Genomic DNA, 24,393 nt, shown 5'->3' on the forward strand with positions numbered 1-24,393 from the left:
TCCTGTGAGTAGGCATCTCCAGCAAATCATGATGCATAACATTTTGAAGTCAACCATAATTTGTACCCATATCGGAAATAACACACAAGATCCCACAGTTGAAAATATATGACATATACAGAGAAGTGATTATTCTACATGAGAAGCCCCTAACTGGTGTTCATTACTCCTTACGCAAGACAAAATTATGTAGTCTTTTTCCCTTCCCTGAAATGAATCTACACTAGCCACCTGAATAGGACTAATCAAGTCACCTTTTAACTCGGAAAAATTTCCCAAATGAGTAAAACCTAATATTATATTTACCTCGATTTCTTTGTATAGTTGCTGTCGTAAAGCACCATTGCTAGACATATAATTCACAATGTATGCCCGCTGGCCTTCATATGGGGTTATAATACCAATTTGTAGGACACCAAGAGACAATCTCAACATCGACATAGAACTACACAAGAAACCTGAATAATGGAGAAGTCTATACAGAACCTGACTAGGAACTACACCACTTTTAAAAAATGAAGTCACGATTTTCTCAACATTTGCAGCCTCAGTCCTATTTAGGTAGGATGTTCCACTTGAACTTATCTCCTCTTGTCCCATCTAGAGAAGCAACCAAAAAGGTTTGAATAAACTCTTGGAGAATACATGAAAAAACAACGAAAGAAGATCATGCAAATGGGAAGATAAAAAATGTAAAGACTTCTTACTGAAATGAAGTAAAGAAATGCAGCACCAATTAATTAAGGAAAAATGACTAAAAAAACCTCTCTTTCTGCATTAAATGTCATAAACCAAGAAATTTTTCTTCCACAACCTACAGTAACATGTTCATAAAAGAATGCAAAACAATGTTTGAAGCAACTCTAATCCATATGAAAGTAAACAACTGAATATACCTGGACATAGAAAAACATGGGACGATTTGGCACAAGCCTAGGGAAGTCTATGCCTGGTGATTGCCTCTCGTTAATTTTCACCCCATTTTGAAGAGTACCTTCATAAAAGCTGTTAGAGGGAAGCTCTGAAAGGGCAGGATGCATCTGATACTGAACCTGGAAGATCAAAAACGAGGGGTTTTAAGGTTCCAATCATACAAGATAAAGACAAAAATAACATGGTGTTGCATTATTAAGCTGATACAACATAAATCAAATGCAAGATTACCGGATATTTAAAAAGATTATTATAGTTAAACACAACTAAGAATTCCATAATGAGTATGCTAATCCAACAAGTTGATGCTTGATCACCATTAACTGAAACTAAGAAGCACCACTTAGCCTTTGTTTAAAGTGCTCAAGTTTGCAAGGGCTTTAAGCACAAAACGAAACACAAGCTTAATGGAAATCAAGCACGATAAAAAAATATTCGAATAGGAAAAAAAAATCGTTTTTTTTAAATATGAAACATTGGATTCCAAATATTGAAATCATCACCATCTTCCAATTATCAAATATTAAAATGCGTGGGTATAGGACAAGGGAGACGTGGGGCAGAGGCAATGCGGGGAAGAGGCAACATGATGTCAGGGTTTCCTCCACTCCTTTTTTAAATAAACAGCTCCCCCCGGTCAGAATATTTTTAGAAGGCTGTTTTTCTCTGATGCACGCTTCACGGATGTCGTGCGCTCTGTACATTGCTTCTGCACGCGCTTCATGCGTTTTTGACAACCATGGGTGTTTATAATTACATGTTCCTAGTCCAACGAATGCCTCCGTTTGTCATTAGCTCTTATGACTAGATTGGAAAAGGAGGGGGGAAATAAGCACAGAAACATGATATATAGAAGGTGAACACTTTATACATAAAAGTGGAGACACATTTTGGGACAGAAATATAGAAGTATATACTACCCATACATTAGAGAAATTGTTTCTGCTTTGATTTTAAATAAAACTAGCAAAGGCAATAACTTCTATAATAGAGGAATCCAAAACTTGAGTATTCAAAGGTCACCATCATCTTTTTACTAACCCTGCTAGCTGAGCACGATGGAGAGGGGACGTGACAAAATGTGGAAAAGAGAAAATACAAAACAATGCCAGAGACAAGTTCATTCCCATTTTTTTATTTTTTATATAGGAAATTATAATATATTAATTAATAAAAGTAAATAATTACAGATGGCAAACAACTGATTCGCACAAAAACAAAAAGAAAAGACAAAAGTCCTACTCAAATCAACATATATAATTCCAGTGCCTCAATAAATCTGAGATCGAAAAATTCTTAAACTCTAAATGTTTCCCAATCCAACTAAATGTCCGAATCTTAATATTGTCCAACGTTCATTAATCGACTCTTCAAAACATTCAAAAGTTCTTCTGTTCCACTTGAATCATACTTATCCCAATTACAATAAACTATCATTGTCCAAAAAATTATACCGTTCCCGCCAAGATCGCGTCCCAGATCTGTAGCAAATAGTCGTGTGAAGATGTGAAGATTTAGAAACTATACAAACCAAACTCATCTCTTCCAAAGCTCTGAACCAAAGACAAGTTGTGAAAGAACGATGAATAAACAAATTATCCAGATTATCCATCGCTTTCCGACACAAAATACACCAACTCGGACACAGAACCAGACAAAGGCGAGCTCTTTTGCAACATTTCACAAGTTGGTAGCTTACCCAGCACCGCGGTCCATGAGAAGACTTGAACCTTTGGTGAGATCAAAACGGGTATGAAACAGAGAAAATAAAGGCACGCCACTTATCCGAAAGAATGACTCATAGAAAGAGAATAATCATGAAGGATCCTCATCCCAAACCCTAATATCATCAATCCATTCAACCAATCTGACTCTCTCTAAAGACATTTAGCAAAGAGCTCAATTAATTGACTTCCCCATCCCTTAGGTCTCTCCGTAGATGCAACACCCAGGAAACATGAGAAAAAGTAGAAAAACTCTCCAACGGGATAAAATGGCAAATGAATTTGTTATGAAGCAATTATAACAGAAATAAAATAGGATAAAGATCCTTAAAAAAATAATCCACCCACCATATATCCTCCCAAAACCTGATCTTGTTGCCCCCTCTAACCACTACTCTCATTAACTTGTGAAAAATAGGGAATATTCTCGAGATAAACTTCCATGGGCTTTTAAATGTACCATATTTTACTAGACTTGCGTCCCACCCATTTTCTTGTCAACTGTATTTGCTTGCAATAACATTCTTCCAAAACGAGTCCTCCTCAACAGAACACCTCCACGACCATTTCCCCAGAAGGCCTTTATTCCTCACACAAATGTTTCTTATACTCAAACCCTTCTTTCTTTCAGTTTACAGCTTTGTTCCCACGCTACTATATGACAATGTGAACCTCCATCCCTTGGAAAATGCCTCGTAGTTGTAGTGCCCAAATTCAGTACACGTATAACCCATGTATTTATTTAATTATAAAACCATTTATTTAAACTTAAATGGGTGTTAGACATGCATGACTTATTTAAATGCATTCTTTTAAATTATTTATGTTTATACGATGCACGTTAAAATGCTTTTCGAGTTCATGTTTGAGGCGATTATTCGAGGCGGGATCGAAGAAAAGACCGGTGACGATTTTTGGCAATTTTAAATGTGATATTTTATTTTTAAGTTGAAGTTGGGGGAATTTTAACTAATTTATTTAGTTGTTAGAATCTTAAAGCCTAAGTTATTTACTTAGTGATTTTAACAATTTTTTTAAAAACTTTTAAAGTTTTGCTAGTGTGCACCTTATTTTTTCTCTACTAGTTTTTTACTAAAAGATGGGTAGGGGTAATATTTTAATTAATCGTTAATTGAGTTAACCTTTGTAATTAGCACCTTGATTAGCATGTTAATTATTGCATTAAGCAATAATTTTCCCTAAATTGCCTACCCAACTCATGACACACACACACACTACATGCTTTACACACTTTTACACACACCTAGAGCCGATCAAAGCACACACACATATTTCATTCAGCTTTTACTATTTTGAGAAAAGAAAATTTAGGGTTCTCGAGAAAACAAGCAGCCGCCCCCTTCCCCTTTATTTTCCAGCAAGTTCTCGGCGATTTTATTGCAAGGAAAATCGAGCCACGTTCGTCCCGGATTAACCTCGCTTCTTTCTCCGCTTCGGTATCGCCGTTTCGGTAAAGTTTATCATCAAAAAGGCACATATATTCTGTTATTTCTGAATCGATCTTGTCATAGTATGCGTTGTGTTGTTATTTATGTGTAAAATATATGTGTGACGTGTAGAATTTTGAGCAATCATGTTTAGATAAATTTTGAAACGATTTTGGATCACAAATTTTACGTTTTTGCTGTCAATTCAAATACTGTGATTTTTCGGTCATTTTTCTGGAAAAACTTTCAACGCAAAAATTGTAGAACTTTTTGATACCTTCGATTTGATATAAAATTCGAGTTATTTGAATAAAAATTAAGTGAGTTATGGTTTTTTTGTAGGACTGCTCAAACTGCGTTTTCAGAAAATTATGATGTTGATGTGTTCTTGAAGTTTAATGGTTGCAGGCTTCGTTGGGTGATCGTTGCTGCATCTAGGTATATCTAGCATGACGTTGGGATGTATACTGGTGTGTCGTTTCACGTCGTTCGGCTCTTGGGAGAACGAGTAGTCGTGTAAACCATTTTCTGTCAAAGGTTTTGTTTATGGAGTATTGAGTTAGTTGGGACATGTGGTTGCGTTGGGGACAATCGTATAGGTTCGAGTCATTGATGTAGTATCCTAAGATGGCCTCGTGGTGTCGATTCATGGTCCGTTCGATCGAGTCTAGGCTGTTAAGCAAAACATGTTCAGAATTTTCGTATGTTGGCTTGTCCTGCAGGTACACGGACCCATGGACGGACCCTGGCACGGGGTCCGTGCCTTTGTTTCCTCGTCAGTGTCATTTTTACGTGCCGACATGGACCCCACACGGACCAGGGCACGGGGTCCGTGCCTTTGTTTCTTTTCGGTGTCAAAATTTGTGAGGCTACCCGGACCCCTACACGGACCCTGACACGGGGTCCGTGTCCAACCTTCTTTTCAAAGTCCTTCTAACCCGAACCTACACGGACACATACACGGATGTAGGCACGGGGTCCGTGTCCTTCACATTTTGGGAAAATTTTATAGTATGCTTTGAGGGTGATGTCATGGTTTAGTACGATGCTTTATAAGGTCGAGTCATGGGAATTTTAGAACTTCCTAAGAAATTGAATGAGCTCGTAAGTAAGCATAATATTTACGTCTAAGTTATACAAGTTAAGCTTTGAATTCACGTTAGTATGTGCAGCAACGGCCCTAATCGAAGTCCAACGAATCCCTAAACGCCAAGTAAGTATGTTGACGTGCAAAGAAAATATTTTCAAGTTTTTGAGGTATGCTAAATGTCTTGTGACCAAATTATGTTTAGGATTGGAAAGCGTTAAATTATGAACGGAGACCAATCCGCCCGTTAAATAATGAACGGGTTTAGATCGAGATTGGAAAGCGTTAAATTATGAACGGGGACCAATCAACCCGTTAAATTATGAACGGAGATCTCATGTATGTTGCAGTGGATACGTCCTTGTCAGCCTAGTACTGTGGTTTAGTCTGATCAGGCGAATTATGTTATGGGTCACTTGCTTTGAAACATTCTCTACGCAAAATGATGAAGCTATGTATGTTCAAGTATGTTCAAGTATGCAGCATGTTTATGCAAAGTTTAAGTTATGGCACATCTAAGTATGTATGTACGTGTGTTCAAGTTTTTAATACGCACGTTCAAGTTTTCAGTATGTATGCTCTATTTTGAAGTTGCGTGTGGTTTTATTACGTAGTATTCGCTACTTCCAGTTTATACGTGTTGAGTCTTTAGACTCACTAGACTTGATCGATGCAGGTGAGGATGTTCATGAGGTGACAGGAAGTGGGGACCAAGGAGCAGGCTTGGACTGAGCGGAAGGCTAGACCCGAGGACCGCCCACGTTATTTTAAGATTTTAAGCATGAAAATATTAATACTTTGATTTTATGTTTTGTTGCGAGATCTTTTGAGCAAGCTTTTCGTTTAGCAAAATTTTTATTGGTGACGGATGATTTCAAAGATATATATTTTTTTATGCACGATGAGTTGACGACCGTATGAATGTTTACATTTAAGAAAATTTTTTATTTTTCCGCAAATATTAAGTAGTAAATGTGAGGTACGTCACAGTTGGTATCAGAGCGGTGTTCTTGCAAAGGGTTATGTCTACTGCCAATCGCAAGAAGCTCTCGAAGTCACACCTCAAGTCTGTGAGTTTTAAAATTTTGCATTATGTATATAGTTAGAATTGAATCATGATTTCAGCATGTCCATGTTTTAAGTTAAATTTCGTGCATCTTATGATATTGTTATTATATTCATGCATATTGGGTTTACGTGTTGGGTAAATTGTTGGAACAGTATGCCTCCCAGACGTCTGATTAACCGGGAAGTTAGGGATGAGAATAGAGAGCATCGCGATGAGGAGAGGGTCACTCCTCCTCGTCCATCTCCGGATATGCAGGCGCAGATGCTTGCAGGTATGACGCAGTTCTTCGCGCAGTTTGCGGGGAACCAGGCTGCAGCAGTGGGTGCAGGGGAGAGGCCCAGAACTGAGGCTGTCTACGATAGGTTCAGAAGGATGAGTCCAAAGGAGTTCTCGGGTACCACTGACCCGATGATAGCGGAAGGATGGATTAAGTCCATCGAGGTAATCTTTGATTTTATGGAACTGACCGATGCTGATAGGGTCAGGTGTGCCACGTTCCTTCTGTCAAAGAACGCTAGACTATGGTGGGAGAGTGCGTCGGTGGCAGTTAACTTGCAGACCTTGTCTTGGACTGGATTAAAGGAAGTGTTCTTCGCCAAGTACTTCACTGAGGAAGTAGGATCCAGACTGACTAGGGAATTTATGACGCTGCGACAAGGAGACAGCAGTGTTGCAGAGTTTGTTAGGAGGTTTGAGAGGGGGTGTTACTTCGTACCCCTCATTTTGAATGATGTCCAGGCAAAGCTGAGACATTTCTTGGATGGATTGCGGCCAATCTTGCGCCGTGATGTGAGTGTAGCTGGCCCCACTTCTTATGCAGTCGCCGTATCTAGGGCTTTGGCGGCAGAACAAGACCAGCGGGATATTGATGCTGACAGGTTGGGCAAGAGGCCCTACCAGGCACCACCGCACCAACAGCCGCATCATTAGCATCAGCGACCCCAGCACAAGAGGCCGTACCAAGGGCCACCAGGGAAGAAACCTTATCAGGGACCGCCGAAGGGCAAGGGTCCAATTCAGCAGCAAGGGGCACCTCAGAAGCCCGTTATTTTCCCGGTATGTCCTAAGTGCAACCGCCAGCATCCAGGGCAATGCTTATATGGATCAGGCAAGTGCTTCAAGTGTGGAGCCAGTGACCACATGCTAAAGGAGTGCCCACAGTGGAAGCATCCGAATCAGGGCAGAGTATTCGCCATGCATGCATAGGAGGCGAATCCAGACACGACTTTGCTAACCGATAAAATTTTCTACCCAAGTTCAGTATTATTTTGCCTTGCATGTGGATTTTATTTGGGATTTTTAAGGTGCTAGTAATATTTTGAGTGATTTGCGATAGTAATTTTCTGCTATGTTTGAGGTTAATGTTAGAATATTTGGGAATGTAAGTTTTGCGTGTGCTAACGTCTCTTAGGAAATATTTTCATTAAGAGAATAGCCACACAGGCCTTGATAGATTCAGGAGCCACCCACTCATTCATATCAGAGACATTCGCTAGTCACTTGGACATCAAGTCCATAGGACTCGATGTGAATTATTCAGTAACAGTTCCATCAGGGGAAGAGCTGTCAGCTACTAGTGTGGTCAGAGACATTGATCTGGAATTGCACGGCCACCTAGCATATGCCGACTTTATCGTCTTGCCGATGCCGTGATTCGACATTATTTTGAGAATGGACTGGCTGACTAAGAATAGAGTCCTTATCGACTTCCGGAAGAGGTCAGTGTTAGTTAGGCCATTGGGCATGGAGCAGTTTCTATTCGAACAAGCTAGATGGAGGAGTTTTCCACGCATGATCTCTTGCATGCAGGCACAGAGACTCATTCCCAAGGGGTGTCAGGCCTTCTTGGCCAGCATTATTTCTGCATCTGACATACCCACTCCGTCTTTATCAGAGGTGCCAGTAGTCAGAGACTTCCCAGACGTCTTTCCTGATGACGTCACAGGTCTTCCACTAGAGAGAGAGGTGGAGTTTGCAATTGAGCTCATGCCAGGCACAGTGCCAATCTCAAAGGCACTGTGCCGATTAGCTCCAGCTGAGATGTTAGAACTCAAGCAGCAGATTCAGGAGCTTCTCGACAAGGAATTTATCCGCCCTAGTTGCTCGCCTTGGGGCGCACCAATGCTTTTTGTAAAGAAGAAGGATGGGAGTATGAGGCTGTGCATCGATTAACGAGAATTGAACAAGGTAACGATCAAGAACAAATACCCACTTCCTAGAATCAAAGACTTGTTCGACCAGTTGCAGGGAGCTACAGTGTTCTCTAAGATAGATCTTCGATCAAAGTATCACCAGCTGAAGGTGAAAGATGCAGATGTTCACAAAACGGCCTTCAGGACTAGATATGGGCATTACGAGTTCTTAGTGATGCCATTTGGATTGACTAATGCTCCAGCAATTTTCATGGACTTCATGAACCGAGTATTTCAGCCTTACCTTGATCAGTTCGTCATAGTATTTATCGACGACATTCTCATTTACTCGAAAAGTCATGAGGAGCACAGTCAGCACTTCAAGACAGTTTTGCAGACTTTGCAGAGTCGCAAGCTATTTGCGAAGTTCAGTAATTGTGAATTTTGGTTGGAGAAAGTAGCGTTTTTGGGGCATATAATATCTAGCAGTGGAATTGAGGTGGATCCAGCCAAGGTGGCAGCCGTTAAAGATTGGTTTGAGCCGAAGAATGCATCAGAAATCCGCAGCTTTTTGGGTTTAGCCGGTTACTACCGTAAGTTCATCCAGGGATTTTCGTCGATAGCAGTGCCACTCACTTCACTGGCCAAGAAGAATGCTAAATTCGCGTGGAGTGACAAATGCCAGAAGAGCTTTGACACTTTGAAGCAAGCTCTTATTTCAGCACCTGTGTTAGCCATGCCGACAGTGCAAGGGGATTTTGTGCTATACACCAATGCATCTAAGCTCGGGTTAGGCGCAGTGTTGATGCAGCAGGGTCGGGTTATAGCCTATGCTTCCGGGCAGTTGAAAGTGCATGAGAGGAACTATCTGACGCATGACCTGGAGTTAGCCGCCGTTGTGTTTGCGTTGAAGATTTTGAGACACTACCTGTACGGCGAGAAATGTCAGATTTTCACTGATCACAAAAGTCTCAAGTATTTCTCCACGCAGAAAGAACTGAATATGAGACAGAGACGGTGGTTAGAGCTGGTAAAAGACTACGACTGAGAAATTAGCTACCATCCGGGAAAGGCTAACGTTGTGGCAAACGCCCTGAGCAGAAAAGTCGCAATCATAGCACAGTTGTCATAGCAGAGACCTTTTCAGTCCGAGATTCAGAAATTTGGTCTAGAGATTTATCGTAAGGGCAGAGCTCCCAGACTATCTAATCTGACAGTCAAGTCTGATTTGCTAGACCATATCCATCAAGGACAGTCCTCAGATGAACAGTTACAGAAGTGGAGACTGAAAAATGAAGCCAAGGGCAGTATGCTCTACTCAGTGTCAGACGGTATTGTGAGATACAAGGGAAGAATGTGGGTGCCTAATGTAGATTCGATCAGAGAAGATATCTTAACAGAGGCACATGCATCTCCGTATTCAATCCACCCAGGAGGTACCAAGATGTACAAAGACCTGCAGATCATGTATTGGTGGCCAAGGATGAAGAGAGACATACACAGATTTGTGTCTGAATGCCTCACTTGCCAGCAGGTGAAGGCAGAGCATCAGAGGATAGTAGGAATGCTTAAGCCACTCCCTATCCCCGAGTGAAAATGGGAGAATATCACTATGGACTTCGTCGTTGGGTTGCCAAAGTCAATTAGAGGTTTTAATGCTATTTGGGTCATAGTGGATCGACTCACTAAGTCAGCGCACTTCTTGCCAGTGAAGACGACTTTCTCCATGTCGCAGTATGCGGAGCTTTATATAAGGGAGATCGTTCGATTGCATGGGATCCCAGTTACTATTGTGTCCGACAGGGACCCAAGGTTTACATCTTCATTCTGGAAGAGCCTACATGCAACTATGGGGACGAAGCTGCAATTCAGTACAGCTTTTCACACGCAGACAGATGGCCAGTCGGAGCGAGTGATTCAGATCTTAGAGGATCTATTGGGAGCATGTATGATCGATTTCCAAGGGACGTGGGAATCGAAACTACCTCTAGTGGAGTTTACATACAACAACAGTTTTCAAGCATCCATTGGTATGGCTCCCTATGAGGCATTGTACGGAAGGAAGTGCAGATCACCGATTCACTGGGATGAGGTTGGTGAGAGAGCAGAACTTGGTCCAGAGATAGTTCTGCAGACTGCAGATGTGGTGGTCAAGATTCGGGACAGAATGAAGACCGCCCAGAGCCGTCAGAAGAGCTATGCTGATAAGAGGAGAAGAGATCTAGAGTTTGCCGTTGGTGATCACGTCTTTGTCAAGATAGCACCTATGAAGGGTGTAATGAGATTTGGGAAGAGAGGCAAGCTCAGTCCGAGATTTATTGGACCATTTGAGATTCTTGACAGAGTTGGGACACTAGCTTATCGTGTAGCCATTCCGCCGAATCTGGCCGGGGTACACAACGTGTTCCATGTCTCGATGCTGAGAAAGTACCTAGCTAATCCTTCGCATGTTCTGAGCTACGAGCCGTTACAGTTGGCTCCAGATCTGTCTTACGAGGAAAGACCCGTCCAAATCCTAGACAGACAGGAGCGTAGACTTCGGAACAAGGTGACTAAGCTAGTCAAAGTCCGGTGGCTAAACCAAACAGTGGAAGAGGCCACTTGGGAGTCAGAGGCAGATATGAGACTTCGCTACCCGGAGTTGTTTGGTAAGACTTGATTTCGAGGTTGAAATTTTTATAAGTGGGGGAGGAAATGTAGTGCCCAAATTCATTACACGTATAACCCATGCATTTATTTAATTATTAAACCATTTATTTAAACTTAAATGGGTGATAGCCATGCATGACTTATTTAAATGCATTCTTTTAAATTATTTATGTTTATGCGATGCACATTAAAATGCTTTTCGAGTTCATGTTTCAGGCGATTATTCGAGGCGGGATCGAGGAAAAGACCGGTGACGATTTTTGGCAATTTTAAATGTGGTATTTTATTTTTAAGTTGCAGTTCGGTGAATTTTAACTAATTTATTTAGTTGTTAGTATCTTAAAGCCTAAGTTATTTACTTAGTGATTTTAACAATTTTTTTAAAAACTTTTAAAGTTTTGCTAGTGTGCACCTTACTTTTTCTCTACTAGATTTTTTTACTTAAAGACGGGTAGGGGTAATATTTTAATTAATCGTTAATTCAGTTAACCTTTGTAATTAGCACCTTGATTAGCAAGTTAATTATTGCATTAAGCAATAATTTTCCCTAAATTGCCTACCCAACTCACGACACACACACACATTACACGCTTTACACACTTTTACACACACCTAGAGCCGATCAAAGCACACACACATATTTCATTCAGATTTTATTATTTTGAGAAAAGAAAACTTAGGGTTCTTGAGAGAACAAGCTGCCGCCCCCTTCCCCTTTATTTTCCAGCAAGTTCTCGGCGATTTTATCGCAAGGAAAATCGAGCCACGTTCGTCCCGGATTAACCTCGCTTCTTTCTCCGCTTCGGTATCGCCGTTTCGGTAAAGTTTATCATAAAAAAGGCACGTATATTCTGTTATTTCTGCATCGATCTTGTCGTAGTATGCGTTGTGTTGTTATTTATGTGTAAAATATATGTGTGACGTATAGAAGTTTGAGCAATCATGTTTAGATAAATTTTGTAACGATTTTGGTCACAAATTTTACGTTTTTGCTGTCAATTCAAATACTGTGATTTTTCTATTGCTTTTCTGGAAAAACGTTCAACGCAAAGATTGTAGAACTTTTTGATACCTTCGATTTGATATACAATTCGAGTTATTTGGATAAAAATTTAGTGAGTTATGGTGTTTTTTGTGAAACTGCTCAAACTGCGTTTTCAGAAAATTATGATGTTGATGCGTTCTTGAAGTTTAATGGTTGCAGGCTTCGTTGGGGATCGTCGGGTGATCGTTGCTGCGTCTAGGTATATTTAGCATGACGTTGGGATGTATATTGGTGTGTCGTTTCACGTCGTTAGGCTCTTGGGAGAACGAGTAGTTGTGTAAACCATTTTCTGTCAAAGGTTTTGTTTATGGAGTATTGAGTTATTTGGGACATGTGGTTGCGTTGGGGACAATCGTATAGGTTCGAGTCATTGATGTAGTATCCTAAGATGGCCTCGTGGTGTCGATTCATGGTCCGTTCGATTGAGTCTAGACTGTTAAGCAAAACCTGTTCAGAATTTTCGTATGTTGGCTTGTCCCGCAGGTACACGGGCCCATGGACGGACCCTGGCACGGGGTCCGTGCCTTTGTTTCCTCCTCAGTGTCATTTTTGCGTGCCGACACGGACCCCCACACGGACCAGGGCACGGGGTCCGTGCCTTTGTTTCTTTTCGGTGTCAAAATTTACGAGGCTACTCGGACCCCTACACGGACCCTGACACGGGGTCCGTGTCCACCCTTCTTTTCAAAGTCCTTCTTGCCCGAACCTACACGGACCCATACACGGATGTAGGCACAGGGTCCGTGTCCTTCACATTTTGGGAAAAATTTATAGTATGCTTTGTGGGTGATGTCATGGTTTAGTACGATGCTTTATAAGGTCGAGTCATGGGAATTTTAGAACGTCCTAAGAAATTGAATGAGCTCGTAAGTAAGCATAATATTTACGTCTAAGTTATACAAGTTAAGCTTTGAATTCACGTCAGTATGTGCAGCAACGGCCCTAATCGAAGTCCAACGAATCCCTCAACGCCAAGTAAGTATGTTGACGTGCAAAGAAAATATTTTCAAGTTTTTGAGGTATGCTAAATGTCTTGTGACTAAATTATGTTTAGGATTGGAAAGCGTTAAATTATGAACGGAGACCAATCCGCCCGTTAAATTATGAACGGGTTTAGATCGAGATTGGAAAGTGAACGGGGAGCAATCAGCCCGTTAAATTATGAACGGGGATCTCATGTATGTGGCAGTGGATACGTCCCTATCAGCCCAGTACTGTGGTTTAGTCTGATCAGGCGAATTATGTTATGGGTCACTTGCTTTGAAACATTCTCTACGCAAAATGATGAAGCTATGTATGTTCAAGTATGTTCAAGTATGCAACATGTTTATGCAAAGTTTAAGTTATGGCACGTCTAAGTATGTATGTACGTGTGTTCAAGTTTTTAATACGCACGTTCAAGTTTTCAGTATGTATGCTCTATTTTGAAGTTGCGTGTTGTTTTATTACGTAGTATTCGCTACTTCTAGTTTATACTTGTTGAGTCTTTAGACTCACTAGACTTGATCGATGCAGGTGAGGATGTACATGAGGAGACAGGAGGTGGGGACCAAGGAGCAGGCTTGGACTGAGCGGAAGGCTAGACCCGAGGACCGCCCACGTTATTTTAAGATTTTAAGCATGAAAATATTAATACTCTGATTTTATGTTTTGTTGCGAGATGTTTTGAGAAAGCTTTTCGTTTAGCAAAATTTTATTGGTGACGGATGATTTCAAAGATATATTTTTTTATGCACGATGAGTTGACGACCGTATGGATGTTTACATTTAAGAAAATTTTTGATTTTTCCGCAAATATTAAGTAGTAAATGTACGGTACGTCACAGTAGTCCTCTCCATAATCTCCTATATACCCCTTGGGACTCCAAATCGAGACATGAAGTATATTGGCATCGCTTTCAACACTACAGAAAGTCAAGTTAATCTTCCCCCCACGACAAAAAATGCATTATTCCAACTAGCCAACTTTCCATCCCACGACCAATCTCTCGAGCTGACCCTTCTTTTTCTTCTTCTTTACAATTGATGCCTAACAAGGCACTCTTATCCATATTGATTTTTAATCCTGATATTTGACAAAATGATTTCAAAAACGTTACAAAAAACCGCAGATGTCTTTCATTGTTGATAAATAACAAAGTATTATCAGTAAATTGAATGTGTGACATCTCTACTTTCTGTCTACTCACTTGCATACCCCAACTTTACCTCTTGGCCTACCAATAAGAATTGAAAATGAAACAATTGACACACAACCCCAAATCCACTTGTGCCATCTCTCTCCAAACCCCTCTTTCAGCAAAACATAATCCAAAAAGCCTCGATCCACATTACCATAAACCTTCTCAAATCTACCTTAAACACCCACTCCCTCCTTCTTTGTTTTACAACTCAACTCCTCCACCACCTCATTCGCTATAAAACAAGAATATGTCTTCATTCAATAAAATCACCGAGTCTATGCTATTATGATGGTTAAACCTTTCTTCAATTTACTTGACAAGACCTTTCCAATAATCTTATACAAGCTGGTTGTCAAGCTTATAGGCCTAAAGTCTTTTACCTTGACTAAATCTTGTTTCTTCGGTATCAAACAAATGTATGCCTCATTGGTAATACCATTCATAACACCTCCTTTAAAAAACTCATCAAAACCCTTCATCAAATCTCTTTTTACGATATCTCAACACTCTTGATAAAATGTCAATGTAAAATTATCTGGGCCCGGAGCCTTTTCTCTGTCACTCTCAAACACTGCTCAATCTGATCATCTGAAAACGGTCTCTCCAACTCTACTCCAGAGTCTATACTCACCATCGATAGAGAACCGTTCCACTCCTATGCCCCAACCCCTTTCACAAGTTTTCAAATAATTTTCTGAAAAATTCTGCTCACCATCAAATGTTACCGACCCATCCACCAACCCCAATTTGTCAATAGATGCCCTGCTCCAACAATGTTTTAATAGGGAATGAAAAAATTGTGTTATGATCCCCTTCTCTCAACAATTTCATTTTAGCTTTTTTATTATCCTTTATGGTTCCTTTGACACACTAGCATTTCTATAGTGCACATTTTGCTTCCCTCTCGATTGCTAACTCATCTAACCACTGCCCCTCCATTTTCTTGCTCATCCGACAGTTGAATTTTATTTTCTAGCTTCGCATGTCTCGTTCCTACGTTCTTGAAAACCTCTTTATTCCGTAACAAAAGATCACTTTCAATGGCTTTAAGTTTTCTCATAAATTTGTACCCCTCCCAACGCTGAAGATCTGCGTTGTTACACCAAGATGAAACTGCAAATTTAAAGCTAATATGTTACAACCACGCATTCTCGAATCAAAATGGTTACCAATGATCTAAATGGAGGTCGAGGTGGTAGGCGGCCCTCGACCGCCCCGCCTACGCATGAGGTGGCTGTTTTAGACGGTCCAAGCTTTACGACGGCGGGCAGGCGGGGCAAGCGATCGAGGTGGGTTGAGGCGTTGAAAAAACGGTCCAGGTGCGTCACTCAACATTTTTAAGTTGTAATCAACACAAATTTTAAAAACCTAGTCAAACTCAACTAATTTTAAAACTCAAAATCCTAGTTATTTAAATCAGACTCCACTTTTTTTTTTAAACTTTTGGTTCTCACTCCTTATTATCAACCACTAAGCATACCACACAAACTGTCCACGGCCAGTAGCAAGAAGCTTTAGTAGGAATTGTATATTTATTATTTAAGATAAGATAATTTTTTTATAATACTTCATATTTTGTAATTTCAAAAATCAAATTTTTTTTCCTTATTATTATTGATTTACTGTTGAAAATTAATGGCGGAAAAGTATAAACAACCGAAGTTGAAATTTAATCCAAAGTTTAATGATATTGTTTGGAAATATGGGGTGTTGTATAATAAATAAAAAGGGATTTGATCACGTGCGAGTTGTGTAAGAGGCTTATTAAAGGAGGAGTTTATAGAATGAAACATCATATTGCGGATGTTGTATAACAAGTTGAAGCATGTCCTAAAGCATTCGATGAGGAGTTTATGTATTTATTTGCACATTGTCTAGATGATATTTTATGGTATTAAGCTTTTTTATATTTAAACATTATTTAATTACACATCTTACATAAAAAAATATGACTATTTGTGATAGTATTGCAAGATTATATAAGAATATCAATTAAAAAAAATTACTTAAAAAATTCAACCGCCTAGGAGGCCGAGGCGGTAGGCGGTCACCGACCGCCCCGTCACCGCCTCCCGCCATTTACAACATTGATGGTACGGACCCCACTTTGCCTTTGAAGTATCTAGGATCACTGGAAAATGGTCTGAAGTCAGTCTGGGACTCTGGGTAAGAGTATTTGTCTGTATAACTGAAAATACCCACCTAATACCCTATAAACAAGAATTTGTATAACCTACAACAAATAGGATACGCCTTCAAATTTGACCAAGTATACTTTGCATTCAACAAATGTGGATCATACAACTCCAATTCCTTGATCAATGAATCAAAATACTTCATGCTCGTAGCTCAGGATCTACTATTCATTTTCTCACACAACGATCTGAAAACATTAAAATCCCGCTTAAGCACCAATTATCCCCACAAATTAATCTCAACCCTGCCAATTCATCCCAAAATTTATGTCTCCCCAAGCTTACAAGGTCCGTACACGGCTGAGAACCACCACCTGGTACCATTATTCTTTCCAATTTGTATTGAGAATGAGAATTCCCTATTCAAATTACCCACAACCGAAACCAATCACAAGTCCCATATTACCAAGATATTCCTTGATCTACCTATAGCAGGTAATAATATCCATTCAACAAACCTAGACTTCCACAAGCTTGCAATAAATCTCCTATCCGCCGACTCTCTTAATTTCAATGTGCCGCTTAACTGCCATACCAAGAACACCCCGAATTTACTCCTGATAGATGTTGACCTCCTCCCTAGTAAAAAAACAAGTGTTTCACCCCAATCCTTATCCATGTTGACCTCCTCCCTAGTAAAAAAAAATAAGTTTTGACCTTATCCTCAAAAGTGGTAGACACCGGCTTACTCTTTGCTTTAACATCTTTATAATATAAATGATTATCTCTCTTGACCAACACATGGATGCACCAAAATCTCTTTCTTCCCATGCAGGAATTTTGACTAATGATTATCCAAACGTTTCCACTTTCAAAAAGCTTCCTCTATTATTAACAAGCCTTCGAATAGAAAACACTGCATTGTTGCCCCTGAATCAGTTAAAAGCCGAACATGATATAAAATTATTAATTTAATACCACAGCTTCGAACACAACCATTGAATACTACCAAAATATTCTTCCAAAAAATAACTCGATTCCTAGTTTTCTGTCAGACAAATTGAACTCACCCCACTACCCATTCTAATTAAAAACAATTTGTGTTCAACCTTAAACTCTCCATCAAAACGAACAGCAAAAGGATCACAAAACCCCCTCGAAGACGGATTACCCACCTTGATCAGAGCTCCGAGAACCCCATTAACGCACGTTGAAATATTATTTAAAGTGTCCACCTGAGTGTATACCAAAGCAGAATTACAAAAGGACAGAAAAGACAATAGGGCTGGGGCTAGAACAAGAGATAACTGGGAACTCTGAGAAGCAAAAAAGAAAAAGGAAAAACAACAAAACCGAAGGAAGAAGTGACGCCGAACGTCTGAGAAGACATGGCCGGTATAATAGAGAAACTGAGGACACTGGCAAAGGATGGAAAAGGTAAGGAAGAAAGAAAACGCAAAACATGAAGAAGAGAAAAAAGATATGCCGGAAAGTATCTAGTAATCAGAAGAAGAAACTCTCGGTGGTTGCCAGGATAGGAGACATACAACTAAAAAAGGACCACGGTAGCTAAAGAACGACATCAAAACGCCAAAGAGCAACGCCAAAGAGCGGCTATGGGAAATAAGTCAGTGACGACCGACGTTGTTTGGAGGAGTAGGCTGGGAGATACGGGGTTGCGAGACTCAAATCGGGAACTGGTAGAGGTAGCATTGTGAAGACGAAAGCTGGGAAGGTTAGTTCATTCCATTTTTTTGAGTGTTAATTAACTTTTTTCCTAGATTCATAGTGCACAATAAGGCAAAGTTCATACAAGATTCCATGAAATGGACAGTAGGAAAAAACAAATATCAACATGATAATCACCTGCAACCTAATTGGTTTCACCCCAAGCATCACAAGCCGTTCAAACAATGACTGGGCAAGACCTGCTCGAGCAGCTTTCTTGCACATAATGACTGGACCAAGTTGGCAATGGTCTCCAACAAGAACAACCTATAATAGACTTCTTATTAAAGTTATTTGATATAATCGAGTAAAGTTATGTAGCTAACTTGAAATACGTGTTTCACTCCAAGAACCAAAGGAATAAGACACTCGGGCTCTGTTGCTTGGGTAGACTCGTCGATAAGCACCTAAAAATGCAATCAGCATTAAAACCACATGATCAAGGCCCAATATAATAAAATTAACCTTTCCCTAGGCAGAGTATGCAAAGAAAGTAGCCCAGTTTCCATTGCCCAAGTTACCTGGCCAAATCTTAAGTTTGCCAAGCGAGGATCTCCAGCTCCAACACTTGTACAACAGATAACATCAGCACTCTGAGATATCTCCCTTTCAGTAGCTCGTTTGAGAGCTTTATACTTTTTCTCATCGCTGCTGGACAATTCCCCTGGAACACATACAAAACATGAGTACAACCTCAGCATTGAACAATATATATAGTGACCTTATATGGGTTTTGAAACGATATATTAAGTGTATTTTTCGAAAATGGGCCTTAATAGGTATTTTTATTCGCTTGGTCATATTTTTTAATAGGTACGCAAATTTTAACGATTCGAAGAACTTTTTGAGAGCTCGAACAATATTTTCAAAAACGTACATAAACAAAATATTTTCGGGAGTGTGTTTGGACTTGATGGGTTTATTTTTAATCTTAATGGGCTCAAAACCCTTTTAATCCTTTTCAAATCCAAATAAAGGCCCATTAGCACTTGGTTATCTATTTAAATATTACACTAATCCACCCTAAACCTAACCCTAACCATCAGCAGCCGCCCACCTCATTTCAGCAGCCTCCCCTTCGGCATTTTAAAAGAAAAATAGCAGCAACTCTCGGCCAAGCCTTGCTCTTCCAAGGAAATTCCTCCCCGCTTCTCCGGTGCTTCCCCGACACACGCATCTTCGGTTTTTCTAGCATATAATCATCAAGGCACGTCACATATATTCTTTTCCATCATTCACGTCGTATTTATATGATGATATGCGTGCCATTTATGTATAATGCTCGGTCCTTGCATGGTTTTACATTTATGCTTCGATTTGTTCATGAAATCCGCATTCTCATACATCCAACTCACGTTTTTTATAATCCTGGTGCAAGGGGCTGTCGGTTGATGATGCTAGAGGGGTGAAACATGTCAAGGTTTAAGGAAAATTAGTACTAGGGTCGAGACTAAGTGCTGTTGGCCGAAGGGTTTGGGAGCAATGCTTCGACCGAAGCTTGTTGGAGAGCAGATCGGATGATGGGGAGGCTTGGCTGTGCAAGGGACGTCCTTAGCCTGAGACCAGGTCCTAATGGGTCTAGACCGTGGCCTTGGGACATCGCATTCTCGCACCCAAGGCGCAGCTGAAGTTTAAACATTTTTGTTCCTGGGCGTCGTGTGTTTAAAACATTCATAGGATATTTAGAATTATACCTTTGCGTTCTAGACGCTGGAATCCAAACTATTCCGATTTGAGGCGGATATAGCCCTTCTTGTAATTCCCTACGAACGTGCTTCTTTTGATCGTCTAATTAGGTCCACGATCGAACACTGTCTTCCTCGCTTGGTTTGCACTAGAAAATCCAAACGATTTGTGCGTTGAGATTGCGCACTCCGAATTTCCAAAATCCGGTGACGGTGTAGTGTCGGCGGCGCGGTGGTGGAAGGAATAATCACTTGGCCAAAATTTTCCTAAAAATTTTATTTATGAAAAGATGATTTTTTTTTCCTTAATTGATTCTTAATCAATTATTATGGATTCTCAATCCATAATTAAGCAAATCAACTTTTCCTTTTTGCCAAAATTTTGTTCCAAAATTTTTATGGTGGCCGAGAGTGTAGATTGCAATTGGGAAGGATTTTGTGAATTTTTTATGAAAAAAATTTCCCTCGTGTTATGCCCTCTTATGGTGTATTTATAGAATGAGACTCCTAATCTAATTAGGAGTCCATCTCCCACAAGGACTCTAATAACTTCATTATATTAAAACTCTCAAATAATTAATATATAATGTATTTATTAATTTATAATAATAAATGATATAATATTACCATATACACATATTTTATATCACGATATAAAATATATATGTACATTAATTAAATTAAATAAACATTATTTAATTTATAAAGTAACTCATTAGTTAATTTTAAATCTAGACTCCTCTAGAACATATATGAGAATTTGTGCATGCTTGTAGTCATCACTACTAGCACAATCATTCAATTAGTAAATTCCAAATTCATAAAAAAAATAATTCCGAACTCATTATAACCCTAATCGACGATCCGAAAGCGCCGATGTACCAAGGATACAAATTTTTTTCATATAATGAAAATTTGAAATTTCGAAAATCAAAATTTTCATTTACCAAATTTGGAAATTACCATATATGGCAGTTACAATATTTGGCAGCTGCCAGTTTTAGTGAACTCCTTCACAAAACAGGCAGTTCCACTCTCCTTCTTTATTTAGCAATCATTCTAACTTCCATTTCTTCCATCCTATGGAATCAGCTCATAAACTCATTTATAAGCTTCTTGTTTGATCTCCATCAAACTAAAGTCGCCAAATTCTAACTCTTTGAAATTTGACTATCTCAACGGGAACACAGAATCCGATACTTGTGTGACCCTCAATGGTTCAGGAATACAGCTAGTCCTGGGTTCACATCTCCATGTGATTCAAAATAACATTTACTCTTATTCGGGTTTACCCTAGTTAACCTCATTCTTTTCATCAACTTTTTGATCAAGAATGTCAGAACTCATTTCTGATTGCACCCATCGGATCATGGTAAGAGCGTCTAGTAGCCATTGTTCTAAATGGCGGTCGAGGGATATGCATGAGACGGGTGTTTTAGGCGGCCCAAGCTATACGGCGTTGGAGAGGCGGGTCGAGGAGGCGAGCAGGCGGGTCGTGGCAGGGCGAAGCGGCGAGCAGGCGGGCTCTCACCAAAGTTCTTATAAGAAGAGGGAATCAACTGATAAATCCAATGCTTGTTTCAACTGTGAAAAAGCTGGACATTTTATAGCTAATGGTACCAAACCTAAGAAGGATGACAAGAGACCGGTTGAGAAGGGCATGAAGTCCTTTGACAAAAGTAGATCAAAAGATGAGAATAATTCCTTCAAGAAGAAGCATAAGGTGTTGATGGCCTAGGAAAGCAAGTTAAAGTGGGCTGGAATCTACCAACAAATATGTATTCGATTTAAGCTCAATTGAATTCACAAGAGACGATCTTGTCACTGCACTTCATGAAATGGTAAATAATTGCCAAAGACTTTCTCTTTCCTTCGAGGAAGTTAAAGCTAAGAAAATTGATTTGCTAGAAAACAAAACTAGACCTTACTGGGAACAATCTAGTGAAATTGTGCAGTCTAAAAGCAGAGGTTACCAAGCTTAAAACTAAGAATGACCAGGTTCATGATGAAAATTAGAAGTTAAAATCTTAGAATATGAAGCTAACTAAACTAATTTCATCTTTAAACAAGTCTTCAGTTTCTTAACTTAAATGCAAGTGTAACGTACCGTACTTTCATACTTAAAATTTGCGGAAAAATTAAAAATTTTCTTAAACATAAAATAACCTTCAAAGTTTGCCATAAAATATCTCAACCAAGTCCCCCATAAGACATGATTGTTCAAAATAACTACAATAAAATTTGCTAACAAAAGGTTTGCTCAAAGTGTTTCAATCAGAATATGAAATTTACCGCTCGGGCGCCGAGCAAACTGGACTCCGCGACTCAGAAACTTGTACTCTCCAATTCCGATTACACATACAGTGAACAACGCCTCGAGACTCATCCTAGGACACTATGATCCAAACTCGACTCCATAAAAATGTCCCAAACGTTCCCAAAGAAGCGACGCACCACACGCAACGTGATAACTCTCATAACTCGAATTTTGACACCAAAATAGTTTTCACGACTACTCGTTCTCCCAAATGCCCAACGACGCGAACCAAATCGTCAATGACCATCCCAACATCATTAACAACATACCTAACGCAGCAGCGATCACCCGTCAATCCCCAACGAAGCCTGCAACCACAAAACTTCAAGAACGCATCAATAACATAATTTTTCAGAAAAACGCAGTTTGAGCAGTCTCACGAAAAACGCCATAACTCACTCAATATGTATCCAAATATTTTAAATTTTATATCAAATCGAAGGTATCAAAAAGTTCTACGATTTTTATGTTGAACTTTTTCTCAGATTCACGACAGAAAAATCGCAGTATTTAAAAAAAAAAAAAGGAAAAACGAGTTTTCAGATCTAAAATCTATTTCAAAACTGATGCAAATCATTTTCCGCTCAAACGACGAACGTAACACATATATTTTACGCATAAAACAACGCAACATATAATATGACATGATCGATGCAGCAAAAGAAAGATTATACGTGCCTTTGATATTTAAAAATACCGAAATGACGATACCGAAGCGGAGATAGAAGCGAGGTTGATCCGGGACGAACGTGGTGCGATTTTCTTTGAAGAAAATTCGACAAAACTTTGCTGGAATTGAAGGGGATGGAGCGGCTGCAAGAACTTATAGAACCCTAGGTTTTCTTTTCTAAAATATGAATGGATGGATGAGTATGTGTTTGTGTGTGTTGTGTGATACGTGTATGTGTGTGTGTAGAGTGTGTGTGCGTGTGTTAGAATTATGTAGGGAGTGATTTTTGCTTAATTAAACCATTAACCATGCTAATCAATATACTAATTAAAATGTTACTCAATTAACCAATTAATTAAAATACCATCCCTACTAACCTTTAAATAAAATCCCCTAATTAAAAATAACACAAACCAAATGCTAACTTTAAAAGTTTTAAACTCTTAAATCACTAAATAAATAAATTGGACTTTAAAATACTAATAACTTAATAAATTGGTCAAAATGCCCCATTCATAACTTAAAATAAAATACCACGTTTAAAATCGCCAAAATCGTCACCGGTCTCTTTTCCTCACTTCCGCCTCGAATAATCGCCTGAAACATGAAACTCGAAAGACATTTTAACGTGCATCACAATAACATGACTAATTTAAAATAATACATTTAAATAAATTATGCATGGCTAAGAAAATCATTTTAAATTAAATAACTGATTTAACAAATAAATAATGCATGGGTTTTACGTGTACGAATTTGGGCTCTACAGCAAGAGTTGAAAAATTCATTTGGAAACAAAAATTGTATTCACTAGAAGAAAAACGCTAAAAGACAAGGCTGAAAACTTATGTTGTAGCCACTGTTGTTAAAAACTTGGCCGACGAAAATGGATAAAAACCGTTGTCTTAGATAACAAAGACAACGGTTTTGCAACTTTTAAAAAACATTGTGTTATGTGAGCTACGACAACGGTTTTGCAAATCTGAAAAAACGTTGTATTATGTGACCTACTACAACGGTTTTGCAACAAATAAAAAACGCTGTTTTTTCAAGTTACAACAACATTTTAACAATGGATAAAAAACGTTGTTTTCGTAGTTTATAACAACATTTACGCAACGAATAAAAATCGTTGTTGTAAGTAGAAGACAAAATTTTAAGAACATGTAAAAATCGATGTCTTTGACCTTGTTTGCAAAAATCAGTTTAGAATCATTTTATACTTTTGTCGTTAATTTATGAAAAACTGTTGTTTTTCACATTTTATATACAATGAACTATTTAATTAATAATTTTATAAAAACACCAATTAAAAATTCCTGAAATTACAACTTATAAAAACTAAAAGACATACAATCATCCTAATGAAACAATTAAACCCAAAAGTAAAACTAAAATTATGACCACATAAACGTGCCATAATCCAGAATAATTTGATCCAAAATGAGTCTACAGCACCAAAAACTCTAGTTATAACTAGACGTGCATATTTTTTTTTCAAGTTTTCTTTCTTCGTCGATCAAAGCTGCCAATGGAAAGACAAAAAAAAAAAACCAAAACAAAAACCATGGTTATATTTTTTCGAATA

The 24,393-nt window shown here is 39.1% G+C and overlaps 1 pseudogene; it reads right to left on the reverse strand.

The window, feature by feature from the left end:
- LOC140983876 (regulator of nonsense transcripts 1 homolog) overlaps positions 1-19,195 on the reverse strand; it is a 58,624-nt pseudogene extending 39,429 nt beyond the window's left edge.
- Positions 19,196-24,393: the final 5,198 nt, after the last annotated feature.

This window comes from Primulina huaijiensis, chromosome 9 (genome assembly GCF_012295235.1).
Source record: "Primulina huaijiensis isolate GDHJ02 chromosome 9, ASM1229523v2, whole genome shotgun sequence".
NCBI lineage: Eukaryota > Viridiplantae > Streptophyta > Magnoliopsida > Lamiales > Gesneriaceae > Primulina > Primulina huaijiensis.